At 40.5% G+C, this 12,324-nt stretch overlaps 3 non-coding genes across 3 annotated transcripts; all 3 read right to left on the bottom strand.

The window, feature by feature from the left end:
• Positions 1–7,884: 7,884 nt before the first annotated feature.
• trnat-cgu (transfer RNA threonine (anticodon CGU)) lies at positions 7,885–7,956 on the bottom strand. Its single transcript has one exon. It is a non-coding gene; the product is annotated as a tRNA-Thr (tRNA).
• A 2,672-nt stretch (positions 7,957–10,628) lies between these two features.
• Positions 10,629–10,701, bottom strand: trnak-uuu (transfer RNA lysine (anticodon UUU)). Its single transcript has one exon. It is a non-coding gene; the product is annotated as a tRNA-Lys (tRNA).
• Positions 10,702–12,019: 1,318 nt separating this feature from the next.
• Positions 12,020–12,091, bottom strand: trnaa-cgc (transfer RNA alanine (anticodon CGC)). The gene has a single exon. It is a non-coding gene; the product is annotated as a tRNA-Ala (tRNA).
• Between the last annotated feature and the right edge of the window lie 233 nt (positions 12,092–12,324).

Below are 12,324 nucleotides of genomic sequence, written 5' to 3'. Positions count from 1 at the left end.
TGAGCAGGCATCTGAACACACAGAATGAAAGTCTCATTCCTGCTCAGTGGCTTTTCTGGTTCTCCTTTTAGTTTAATTTAACTTTTTATATTTGCAGAGGAAATGTTTAATATGTTGTTAATCTGATTTATTTACTACACATTGAATGTACTGTATCACTTTGAATTAACCTTTTAAATAAAGCTTTACTTTTCATTGATCTGGTAAAAGTCATTTTCCTGGTCAGTAATAAAATAGTGAAAATGACAGTAGAATCTTGCACAACAATGTATCAAGCTAAGATTGTTTTCCTCTCTAGCAATTTAGAATTATGTTTTAGAGTAGTACAGCTGTGAGCTTTTGAAAGGACGTACATTGTGTTTCCACATCATACTTCCTGATACAAATAATGTTTCCATGATGATAGAACTTCACAGATCCAGCAGCTTGGTAAATAAGTATAATAATACTGTAGCCAGATGATGAATATCAAGGTATTGAGTGCTCAGTGTGTAACGAACAGTTCTTTCCGGACCCTATGCGGACGACACAATCTGAAGAAGTGGGGGAACACTAGGGAAACGTCATGCAGGAATACGGGGCTGAAGACAGGGAGGCGTGTCCAAGGTGCGCTGGTGCACGGGGGAGGTGTGGCCGAGGCGAACAATCCAAAAGAGTAGTCCTTAGGGAATATCCAAAACACAAGGGTAAGTCCAAAACCAGGAGATCCATCAGAACAAAGAATTAAAAACCACGAAGGCCGGGTCGGAACTGGCGGACGGGGAACAGGAACGGGAACAGAGGTTAAAACCTTAATGGGACCAGGCGCTTCCAGGTCCCGGACTCGCACGATATGGAAATCAGATGCAGAGCCCGGATGAGCGTCAGCGCCTGGCTTTTAAGGTGGGCTGGGAATGGGAAACAGGTGCAGAGAATAAAGTCTTGAGTGAAAGGGCTGGAGCACCCTTAAGGAGGGGGGACTATAATCGTGACACAGTGCTTCGGGTTTAACTTCCCTGGCTGAGGAAAGCATAGTGCTGGTAAGAGATCAGTGTCTTCACATCCCCTCCCCAGGGAGAAAATCCTGCAGCAGTGGTGTTGCAGTGGAGGGAGGGGATAGAAAAGAGGTGCCCAGCACCCTCTGTAGCCAGAGAGCTGTTATTAGCAGGGAAGCAGAAGTACGAGGTTAGAATTTGACCTCCACCTAAACTTATCTGAATAACATTATATACAGATGCAGCCACTCAGAACACACAGTATTTCTTCCAGTAAAAGTTGTGCGGTGCCTTATGCAATTCACTGGCCAAAGACGATCAATAGGTTGCACTTAAATGTTAGTGAAACATTTACTTCATTTATTCTGTTTCTCTACTGTGCATGTTTGAATCTACTTAATATTGAATATTAATATGGAATTTTACAACTAAGGCTAAATTTTGGTAGCTGAAAATAAAAACAGAAGTACTATTTAGCACAATTTTGTTTTGATTTGAACCAATGTTTGCATCTCAATAATCCATTCATCCTTGAAAGAAGCAAAGACAGATGTGTTTTGAATCTCACAATGATCCTGTTCTCCATCCAAAAGAAAGGTTTAATGTGATCCCACTAGAAAAAAAGTCAATTTCCATCTGAAATGATGTCCCTTCAAACAATTTGTAATATCTCTAGAAGTTTATACAGTAGAAGCCTGGTTAATTGCTTAAATTTAAACTAATCAGGACTATGGGAATGAGATTTGATTTTGAACTGGGATTTAAATAAATAGGAACACTGCACTCCATTGTGCTTTTTGTATGACAAAAGGTGGGATTCCTGTGTTTTTGATAACTCAGTTGTTAGAGCGGAGGAATATAGTGGGAACAGTGAGGAATCCTTCGGTCTCTGGTTTGAATCTGGCTGGAAGAAAGGTGTTTTTTATTTTCTTTAATCAAAAAGTGAAAATTTGTCATTCACTTAGACGTCCAACGAAAGCTGAGTGAAAGGTGAAGAGCCTCCTGTTCTGAATTCTCCTCACGTTTTCTGGGCTTGTAGACTCCTCACTCTTCCTAAAAGTGCTGCAGATAAAGGTAGTTGTCGGGAGTTCAGTTCAGTGGTAGAGCACATGCCACTCATGTATGAGGCTGTTTCCATTCAGCGGGGTCATCATCCTAGATTTCTTCCTAAACGCGATATCTTTCCTTACTCGTGTGGCTTCCCTCGTGTGTGAATTTCAGCGCGACACATACACATTTATCTGTTTTATAGAGATTCTATTTTAAATCAGTTAAAACGAAAGAAGCACTAATTAAATACATGTAGAAAACACATCTATCTAATTGACAAAAAGGGGCGATGTATTAGTAGTAGTGGAGCTGAGCTCTCAGTAGTGCAGTTGATGTTGTTAAATCACTTATTATGTTTTTAAACCACTATACTAAGCACTGGCATGGTGGTGTGTGCAATCCTACCCAACCTTTCTATCGACTGTATGAGTCTCCTGTTCCATCTCCAAATCTTTCCACACATTTTGCCTGTTTCACCACCGTTATCATTAGACTATAGCCACTAATACGAGAATACTGTTCTGAAAGACTGTCTTAAATAATAATGTTGAAAAGGGTAATGATAACAGTTTCTTCATTAAGGTAACCATACATTTGCCTGTATAGTACAACTTATTATCTGTATCTCCAAATCCCCAATATTTTCTCATGAGAAACAGAAGTGTAGAGTCAAATCAAATTAAATAATACAACAAATCTATTCAATTAACACCCAGATGTAACAGAACTCATTTAAGACTTACACCCCTTTAAATATGTATTTCCTTAATTTCAGTTCTCTCCACCGGGATACCTGGAAATTCACAAAAGCATAATACAGCTACTAAAGTACTAATGTTAAAGATAACATTAAACTTTATTATTTAGATATCACACTTTTATTAATAAAATATGTATTGATAAAATTCCTTGTGAATAATTGTAGTGTCTGGAAAGCAATTTTAGTTAAATTTAAAAATAATTTTCAAACAAGTGGTGCATCAGTTCATTACTTAATGACGATATTATTTCCACTACATTCAGGACAGTTCTAATGTAATCTATTGTTCCGCTTAGTCTGCTACTTCAGTAACATCTAATGGGCAGCTGCTGTTATTTTAGGTTTGTTGCAATTGAGAACAGGTTCAGTACAGAGCTGCTGACAAATTTCAGAGGCCAAGTTTGTTGCAACTGACCCGTTGTAGCTACCAATCAGCAACAAGGAGAAACAAACATCAGTTTTGCCTTTTTTTAAAAAAAAAGGGAAACAGAGTAGTAGTTATTGAGGTCATTTCAGGTACAATGTAAGAACTAAAGTTAACTAGTCCCAGAGTAATGCGTGGGGTCCTATTAACAGAAAAAAAATAGTTGTAACCCAAAAACACAACAAACACAAAATGAGAAGTCTTCCGGGAACCTAGGTAAATCCCTGTAGTTGTCTAACAACTATAAAAAAACAACCAAACGCAACAACTTCAAAAGAAAAAGAACATTTAAAAACAAATCTGGGGAACAACAAAAACAGAATCTAATGCAAGAGCTTTATTAAGTCTTCAGTGCTCCACTCACCTCAGTAGACCTCTCTCATATATTTGTGTGCAGGTCAACTGGAGGTACACATTCCATGCTGAAAAGAGAAGGAAACACAATGTTTCAGCTGTGGAGCCTTCTTTGATTGTGACTCGAAATAAACCTTTACTTGTTCGTTTGATGTTAATTTATCTCCATCAAATACCTAAGAGTATCTAAACTCGACAGTTGCTTTCAGTAGCTGAAGATACTGCGCCAGGTGAGGCTTGAACTCACAACCTCAACATGACTCCGCTGTGCACTGCTGTATAAGTACCACACGCTGACCGATTGCGCCACTGGAGCTGTGTGAGTTGTGCTCCTCATACAGACTGACGCTGCAGAAACAAAGGGTGAAAACGGTTTCGGTTGTGGATCCATCTCCTCATGGGGAAAAGCAACAGTAAAATAGCAAGGAAAATACAAGAAAAGAAACTGAAAGAATTGTGCTAACAGCAAAGAGGGACGGAGGGAGGTGGTCGGACAAGTAAATCAACCCGGCGGATTATTTGTAGGGACATTTTTGAGTCAATCAGCACACGGATCTCTTCATGTGCCTTAAGCTGTGCAGTTTGTATTTTCGATGTCGATAGGTTTCTTCAGAAGTCCAGTAAATTGACAATAATGGAGAACTAGCTGATGCACCCCGTCGTGAAGACCCTCTATAAGGTGATTGCATGTTTCATTTTCAAGTCGCCTCCTTTACACGCAATTGCAGCCCCGAAACTGAGAGAAAGCATGAGAAATGGCTTCAATTTCAATGTGAATCGCAGTACAGGCTCGATGGCTTCACATCTTCCATCGATCACATAAAATTGCAGTAAAGCGCTCTAAATACGACTCTAAAGTACTGGGAAAGATGATTATTTTGAGCGTGCCTCCCAGGGTCTGCTACGAGGCTGAAGTTGGCTTCTTATTCGCCAGCTTCTTCTTCGCGTTTTTCGTTCAACCTTAAATGCTGCTGCTGTGATGTTATGTCGCCTTTCGCCTGTAGATGGATCTCTTCGATCAGTACTAATCCGGCTGGAATACTGTAGACATCCTCAGTGAAAGGGAATATCCAAATAAATAGCGACTGTCCAAATTATATTTTTGTATGGAATATATTTCAGAAAATCGCAAACCAATTTTGAAAACTCACCATAACACGGACTTACACTGGGAAAAGGTGATTGTACTTTCTGCTTATTGCTACGGCCTTCCCCCCCAATTATGAAAATGTCTCACAGTTCTGACACCGACGTGTGAAAGACAATGTAACAGACTATCAAAATCCTGAAGTACAAAACATTTTAATGCACCAGTTTTTTTAAATATGACCCTCTGATCTTGGCATGTCAGAATACATTGGGAAAAAGTATGGCACGAATTGCACGAATTGCAATAGCACACATTGTTGAGAATATCACTGACCTTGCCGATATTTGCAGGGGTTACGAATATTTTGTACATGTTGAACTACAACACGTAAAATTTGAGCTCCTTAGTCAATATCACCGGGAATGTCCAATAATGACGAACATCAGTAGCTCCAAGGAAACTTAGACTCGCACATGGAGTTTTATCTTTGAATGGAGGGTGGGAGAATTCATTTATACTCTCGTTGCTCATTAGCTAAATTATTTTAAAAATATGACACAGATTTGTTCAAGAAACTTGTAATCGCCTTAAAGAGAGTCTTCTTGAAGATGTGCACCAGCTAGCTCTCCACTGTCAATTGACAGGACTTTAGAAGAAACTGTTCTCATACAACCAACATACAAATTACACATCTTAAGTCACATGAAGAGAAATCCTTGTACTAAATAACATAAAACTGTTGCTGCAAATTATCACCAAGCTGTTTTATGTGTCTGACCACCTCTCTCCTACTTTGCAGAGAGCACAATTCTTTCTGTTTCTTCATCGCTATTTTACTGTCTCTTTCCCCCACGTGGAGATGGATCCACAGCAGAAACTTTTGGTCCGTTCCTGTTACTCTGTCCGATTGAAAGAGCTGTATTAAAGGCACTCCCATCTCTGCAGGAAAGTTATTGCTGCTCTCAACACAATATACTGCAGCCAAATGTGATAGCGATACTGTCACTGCCTGTGGGCCACGTATTCCTGCTGTCAGCCTATTATGTCATGTCCATCCACACCCAGAAACATTACTGCTGTAGCACAAGAGTTATACAGGCGCAGTCAATAGAGCATGAATCTCTTAATCTCAGAACTGTGGGTTCAGCCCCCACATTGGGTCCCTCTGTGTCAATTTGATCCCCCCAATCCTCCTAGCAGGACCTGATGGCGTAACAGTGATACCCAGTACCTTATATGACCTTTGCGTAATTCAGCTTTCTTTCCACTTGATTCAGATTTTGATCTGAAATCATCGGCCAAACAAGAGTTTGTCTAAACAGAGGGAGATCTGCTCACAAGCAAGTATTAAACACTTCAGCATTTACTGTTCGAATACCACACTTTGTCAAAACACTGCCGCTTCTTAAGCTAATAAGTAATGGTTTTTGAGCACGCATTGTATTGTTAATGCTTATATTAAAAAAGCATACATTCACATAATGGAATTTGGACTGAACAAAGTAGTCCAGCCCCTTTACAACATTACATACCCACTGATTAAAGCTTAAAACTACAGCAGCAGGAGTAACAATAATGGCAACAACATGTTTGGAGTTCGGCATTTCATTTATTCTTCGGATATATCGTATCGGAATGAACTGCCCGAGATAAAAGAGCAATTGCGGCTTCAGATCGTTTTTACAGAGCATTACGTTGTTCTGTTCATACTGACTATACGCTTTAAATTTGTCATTTACTGCAAGCGTTGCTTTTCCAGGCTTTTCGGAAATTCCTCGCATTTGAGCCAGCACTAAAATATTTCATTCCCGTCGCTGAATACATCGTGGAAACGGTATTTGCAACGGAATGCTGTCACACATGAAACCTTTTTGTTATTCGGTTCTGAAGTTTGAAAATGAAAATAAAACGGGGGTCACTTCATAGGCTTGAAAGAAGTCCAAGCAGCATAAAAACCCGCGAATTCTCACAAAGGCTGCACCTTTCTTCTGCTGCTTTTATAAATCAGCCTTAAACATTTGAATGCATACCTTACTGCTGCTAATCACATTCACGTGTTTACGAAGCTTTTTTCTGTCAGTTATGTTTTTGCTAAGTAGTTTCTCCGTTTTCCTCGTACTGTGATTGTCAGCGAGCACAACAAGACTGAAACAGTGTAAAGGCAGGTAAAAAAGACAGGGTAAAACGCCTGACTGTCGGGAGTGGGATTTGAACCCGTGCCTCTATTTGGAGAGCGAAACACAAAGCTTAAAAGACACGAATCTGTGAATTTGCTGTTTTAAAACGCTCGACTATCCTGAAGAAATGGGTGCTGATTGCACCAGTTGCATCCGATTTTCCGTAACTTTAGGACGATTGATACGACTGGACGAACAAAATTTGTGGCGTTTAGCATGACATGGAAAACGGTACCGGAGCATTCGGGTCCGGACTACCAGACTCAGAAACAGTTTTTACCCCCGCACTATCAAACTATTAAACTCCCAGCCTCTCTCACTCTCACCTATGATCTGAACCTCACAGTGCCTTCTTTCTTACCAAAAACCCAAACACACATTGAAAATCTACCTCTACCATACATCTCAAAAGCTCACTCCCCATAATTTCTATCCCTTTATTTCATTCTTTTGATACATGTTTTTGCACATAACCTGTTACCTTTTTGTTGTTTTGCACACTGCCTGTTGTTGTTTTTTGCACATCGGCTGTTGTCTCTGTCTTTCTTTTGTAATACAATTGTATTGTTGTTGTGTTGTTGTGTTTTTTTCTTTGTACTACTTATGTCCGAGAGCTAGCTAAATAGCATTTCGTTATACCATATACCTGTGTATAAGTATAATGACAATAAACTTGAACTTGAACTTGACATAGTCTTGCAGGCAGTATATTATTTTATCGTTTACTCGTTTAAAAAAACACGGTCTTCTCGTTCCTAAGTCAGATTTTTAGTGCTTTCGAACGTTACTTCCAACCTGGACTGACAGCTCACCCGATCTGTTTGTGATCAGACCATGGAGTGGGGGGCTGTACCAAGCGCACGTTCCTTCCCAATGCTGAGGTGATCATTCGGAAGATGGGTGTGAAGAGAAACAAGCTTTGTCGACTAAAAAACAAGGCAGGATATGCAAGAATACTAATCACTGGCGACAGTTATGCTCTCTTACTATTGAGACTCCTACATTGCGAGTTTTTGAAGACTTTGAAACTAAAGGAAAGCAGTGACAAGTGAAACAGGCACAGGTGGGGTTTGAGCCCACGATCTTCGGTTTACGAGACCGACGCCTTACCACTTGGCCACCGCGCCTTCGAACAAACAGGGGAATAATGTTGTTCAAATTATTTTTTTTCTGAATCTGGTTTACATCGCCTGGAGGCAGCAACAACAATAAAAGGGATACTTAACAAGGAGATACGCAGTAGCAGTGCGACTCCAACAGATGCTCCTGAAGAGACTGGAGGTTTAAGCCAGCTCCTTAGAGCGCTCGGCCGCGTTACTCTCAACAGCGGCTCTTCAGCTCTTGTTGTTTGACCTAGTGGTTTTATAACGCGTGGAAACGACCGCAACTTCGTTTTCTGAGATGCTTTCTCTCACGTGGTGAAATCTCGACCTCTTTGGCATCTCTGGCTATAGTTCTTCAGTAGAGCAGGCTTTCACACCTCTGCTTATAGTGCCCTTGAAGTCATTTTATTTTTACAGGAAGACGCATTCCCTAACGATCTCTCCTGTTTTAGAAATGCTTCATAAGTCGTGTTTGATTCAACGGACAAACAGTATACTAATTGTACAATGCAGATCTATGCGGCATTCGTACTGGATTTGACTGGGATTCTGAAATACTTCTTGCAAAGGTATTCAGACTTTCTAGAACCTATATTACAACCACAGACCTGAAACTCCCTAGCTTCCAATCTCTGATGTTGCTGTCCTTAAACTCGGACGTGATGTTCTGCAGACGTGTGCATAATGTCCTGTTTTCTTACAGTGTAGACATTTTGCTGTTCAAGCTCCGCATTCATCTGCTTTGTGCGTTGTTAGTCCGCACCTGTAACATGTAATGTCAGCCGTCCCCTGTTCTTCTATATCTCTAGCATGACTGCGTCCTGCTGCTCGGCTTTTGTTTGTAAAGTTTGAGCGAGCGCCCCGTTCAGTGTCACTTTGTCACTGTGGTCAGAAAGCATTCTTGATTCTGCTTGAGCTGCTTCATGAATTCTAGCGACTTTAAGAGCTCTTTCTAAAGTCAGCCCTTCCTCCTGCAGCTCCGAGGTTCAGTAGAAGCGGTGGAAAAAGATGGGCATAAGCAAAGCTTCTCGGCGCGGTTGCCATATCTTCCATGGCGCAAGCTAAACGAAAAGTCCGAAAATTCAGAAGCTCGTTTCTACCAGCAAGAGAACTAAAATCTGCAGTGTTCTGCTCGCTTTGAGTCCGTCAAGCACTCATCTCTCGTCGCCATAAATGTTGTGTATCTTAATAAAGAGACGTTTTTATATTATTTTAACTATTTTATTAACTACACAGATCACGCCCTTACACCTTATATTCCCGCCTTCTACTCTCTCGTTCTGTTGTCTCACGATGTCTACTCACAATACTACATTTAGCATGACTTCTTGTTGCAGTTGAGCTCAAAGCTGGAGATGATCTCCATATTCTACCGCAGTAACTAGTCCGAAACGTAGTATACAGTACACACTTTTTAAGTAAAGTCAGGTTGTTAAAAAAATAAACCAGCGCCCTGTCACAGAAACGTACCCCAGTCTCCCGCACAACAAGCGGGGGTACTCAGCACTATACTAACGAGGAGCGCTTGTCTGCAGCTGAGCGTCAGCACTGTTTACTGTCAGCAGTCATTTCCTCATTTCCAAAGACTTTTTCACCTGCTCTCAGCTTTTAAAGACGATCATAAACGCTCAAGAAGTAATTCATGTCAGTTTGAAGTCTGTTTCTGTTGTCTCAGCTCTTGATAAAGAAAAGCCGTGCGTGGGAGACTCCCTCTCTGAAGAAGTTTGCCGTCACCCTGCGAGGGAGAAGAGCCATCAATCACCGAGGCAACCACTGAGACAGTTAACATTGAACACGTGAAATGCGAGATGTTGTGATTTTTTTCCCGCTTAAGGCTTCTATCGTTTCTACTCTAACGAGAAAGACCTCTTTATTAGAAGTGAGATTTTAACAAACGTCTCCAGGGGTAACTGCGATCTGAACGCAATGCCTTAGACCACCAGCCATCTTGCCTGTGGTACTTATAATGAAGTATATATTTTATTTCTACTCGTTGATAAGAAAAGTGAAATCATGTAATTAGGGATATGTCCTTTTTTCATGGGGAAAACTAGCCCGAGCAAATGTAAAGTTTAGAGCAGCGCTCAATAAAAATGATCAGAACCCGAAAGCCTTCTTATGCGGATCAGTATATTCCGATACCACTGGTTCTGCAGAAGAAATAAGAAAAGCCGAACTCAAAGCAGAAATGTGTTGCCATTACGGGTACTCTGTCTGCAGCTGCTTTAATATCTACTCACACCGTGTTGCCATTAAGGCTACCTAGTTAAAAACAAAACTTATCGTCACCTTTTTGAACGTGATTATTAGACACCCGTTAAATCTCAACCGAGGTTTCTTGAGAGATCGTTCAGCGAGCGAGTAATAAAAAACTACTTCGCTTCCAACCTCTGCTGTCGCTGTGAACTCGGACGTGATGTTCTGCAGATGTGCAGTGTGCCTTTCCTCTTGTCGTATTCAAGAGTACTCACTGTGTGAGCTCCTCACTGCGTGTCCTGTACTCTACTGTGATTTCAATTAGATTATCTATGTGGAGTGTAGTAACATGATCTACTTGAACATTTTCGGTTTGTGAAATGAAACACTAAAGAAAATACAAGCAATGGACATTTAAAATAACCACAGTAAAGCTAGAAGAGTGAAAGATAAAAGACTATTTAGAATGACATTCACAATAGACTTAAGAACAGTACAACCGCCCGAACAGGGAGTTGAACCCTGGGCCCTCAGATTAAAAGTCTGATGCTCTACCGACTGAGCTATACGGGCTCTGAAAGAAAGTCGACACTGTCGGGATCCTCGCAAGTTACGTGTCTCTTGTGCCGAAGAGCAGTCATACCTGACCCGTCTGGGATGACCACTGACAGACTTTATCCAGAAGCGACGGCACCTCACCCAGTAGAATGAGTGAGAAATACAGCATGACATGGGGAGGTAAGGGGCTCCCGCAATTAATCTTTCCTCACATTACTGATTTTTTCAATAGCATTTTGACCTTTTTTCACATTCAGATTTTTTTTCACATTTAATACAATCTTTTAATCAACAACATTAAAAAGAAAACAAATGGAACATTTTTTGGAACAATAATTAAAAAAAAACTTTCAATGCCTTGGTTGTATATGTGTGCACACCCTTTATAAAGGGAGTTGCAACAGTGCTGAAATTTAAAGAGCATTTCTGTAGAGAAAACAGCATTTTTTCTGCCTTGATGTTAAGCTTAGGGAGCCTGTCTTTTAGAAATTCTATTTCTTAACACCTTGCACAGCCTCCTGACAGACTAACAAATATTTTTTGGAGAAATTGGCTCACACACCGGAAGACACTAACGTTTATTTACGTTAGAGTATGTGAATAACAGTTTAACCGAAAAAGTTTGTAATTGTGATTTTGTTAAAATTCAATAAATCGTCTATCAACAGTAAGAAATTATTAAGAAATTGTTTTATTTCATAAACTATAAGACAATTAAGAGAGTTTATAGGTCATATCCGTCGCTTATGTTCTTTTAACTCTAGCGTTCAGGATCCAAACCCAGGTGCGGACGGTTGTGTTTCTTGAATCTCTTGTAATCATCAAAAGTCGATGTGTAGTCCTTCAGTACTTTCTCGAGTTGTGCCATGGATATTTTATTCGATCAATACTTGTCATGCTCTTTTGCATTTACCTAAACAAACGGAAAAAGTTCAAAGTGTGTTTATGGCTGTGCTTCACATCTAGACGAGAGCATTTGTAACAGTACAGGACACGCAGTGAGGAGTTCGTGAAGCTTTCAGTTTAGTGCAGAGTTCAGAAGGAGGATTCGCTCGCTGAATGATCTCTCAAGAAATCCCGGGTGAGATTCAACAGGTGTTTTCTGCAACAGTCACGACAAGTGTGAAGCAATCTCTGGATTTCCTGAATTTGAACTAAATTACTAGTTCAAATAATTTAGGATTTAACAGAACTAAATGAGGTACATTTAAAACAGCAGCGCAACTCTGCGGCACGTCGAGTTTAATTGTGTAAACCTGGCTCTCTCTGAACACGAGCAAAGAGTTCTCACTCAACAGAAGATTGCAATGTGAGTACTGTAATATAAAGCACCTGGAGATGCCAGGGATTGAACCCGGGACCTCATACATGCGAAGCATGCGCTCTACCACTGAGCTACATCCCCGATGGAAAAGGTAGTGGAACAGACTTAGAGATGTGCAGATGCTCACTGATCACAATCCACCATTCATGAAGAATGCCTGCAGTTTCCTACTTTCGCGTTTCCTCTACTACAGAGTAAATTAATGGGAATGAAGAAATAAGGAAGGAAAAATAATCGCATTGAAGCTTCAAGAGACTGGGCAAAAATTAATATATTATTTTTGTATCCAGTCACACGTGCGACGGTGGTTAATT

This window comes from Atractosteus spatula (genome assembly GCF_055471065.1).
Source record: "Atractosteus spatula isolate fAtrSpa1 chromosome 10 unlocalized genomic scaffold, fAtrSpa1.hap1 SUPER_10_unloc_15, whole genome shotgun sequence".
Lineage (NCBI taxonomy): Eukaryota > Metazoa > Chordata > Actinopteri > Semionotiformes > Lepisosteidae > Atractosteus > Atractosteus spatula.
This window is presented reverse-complemented; position numbering and strand designations above follow the sequence as displayed.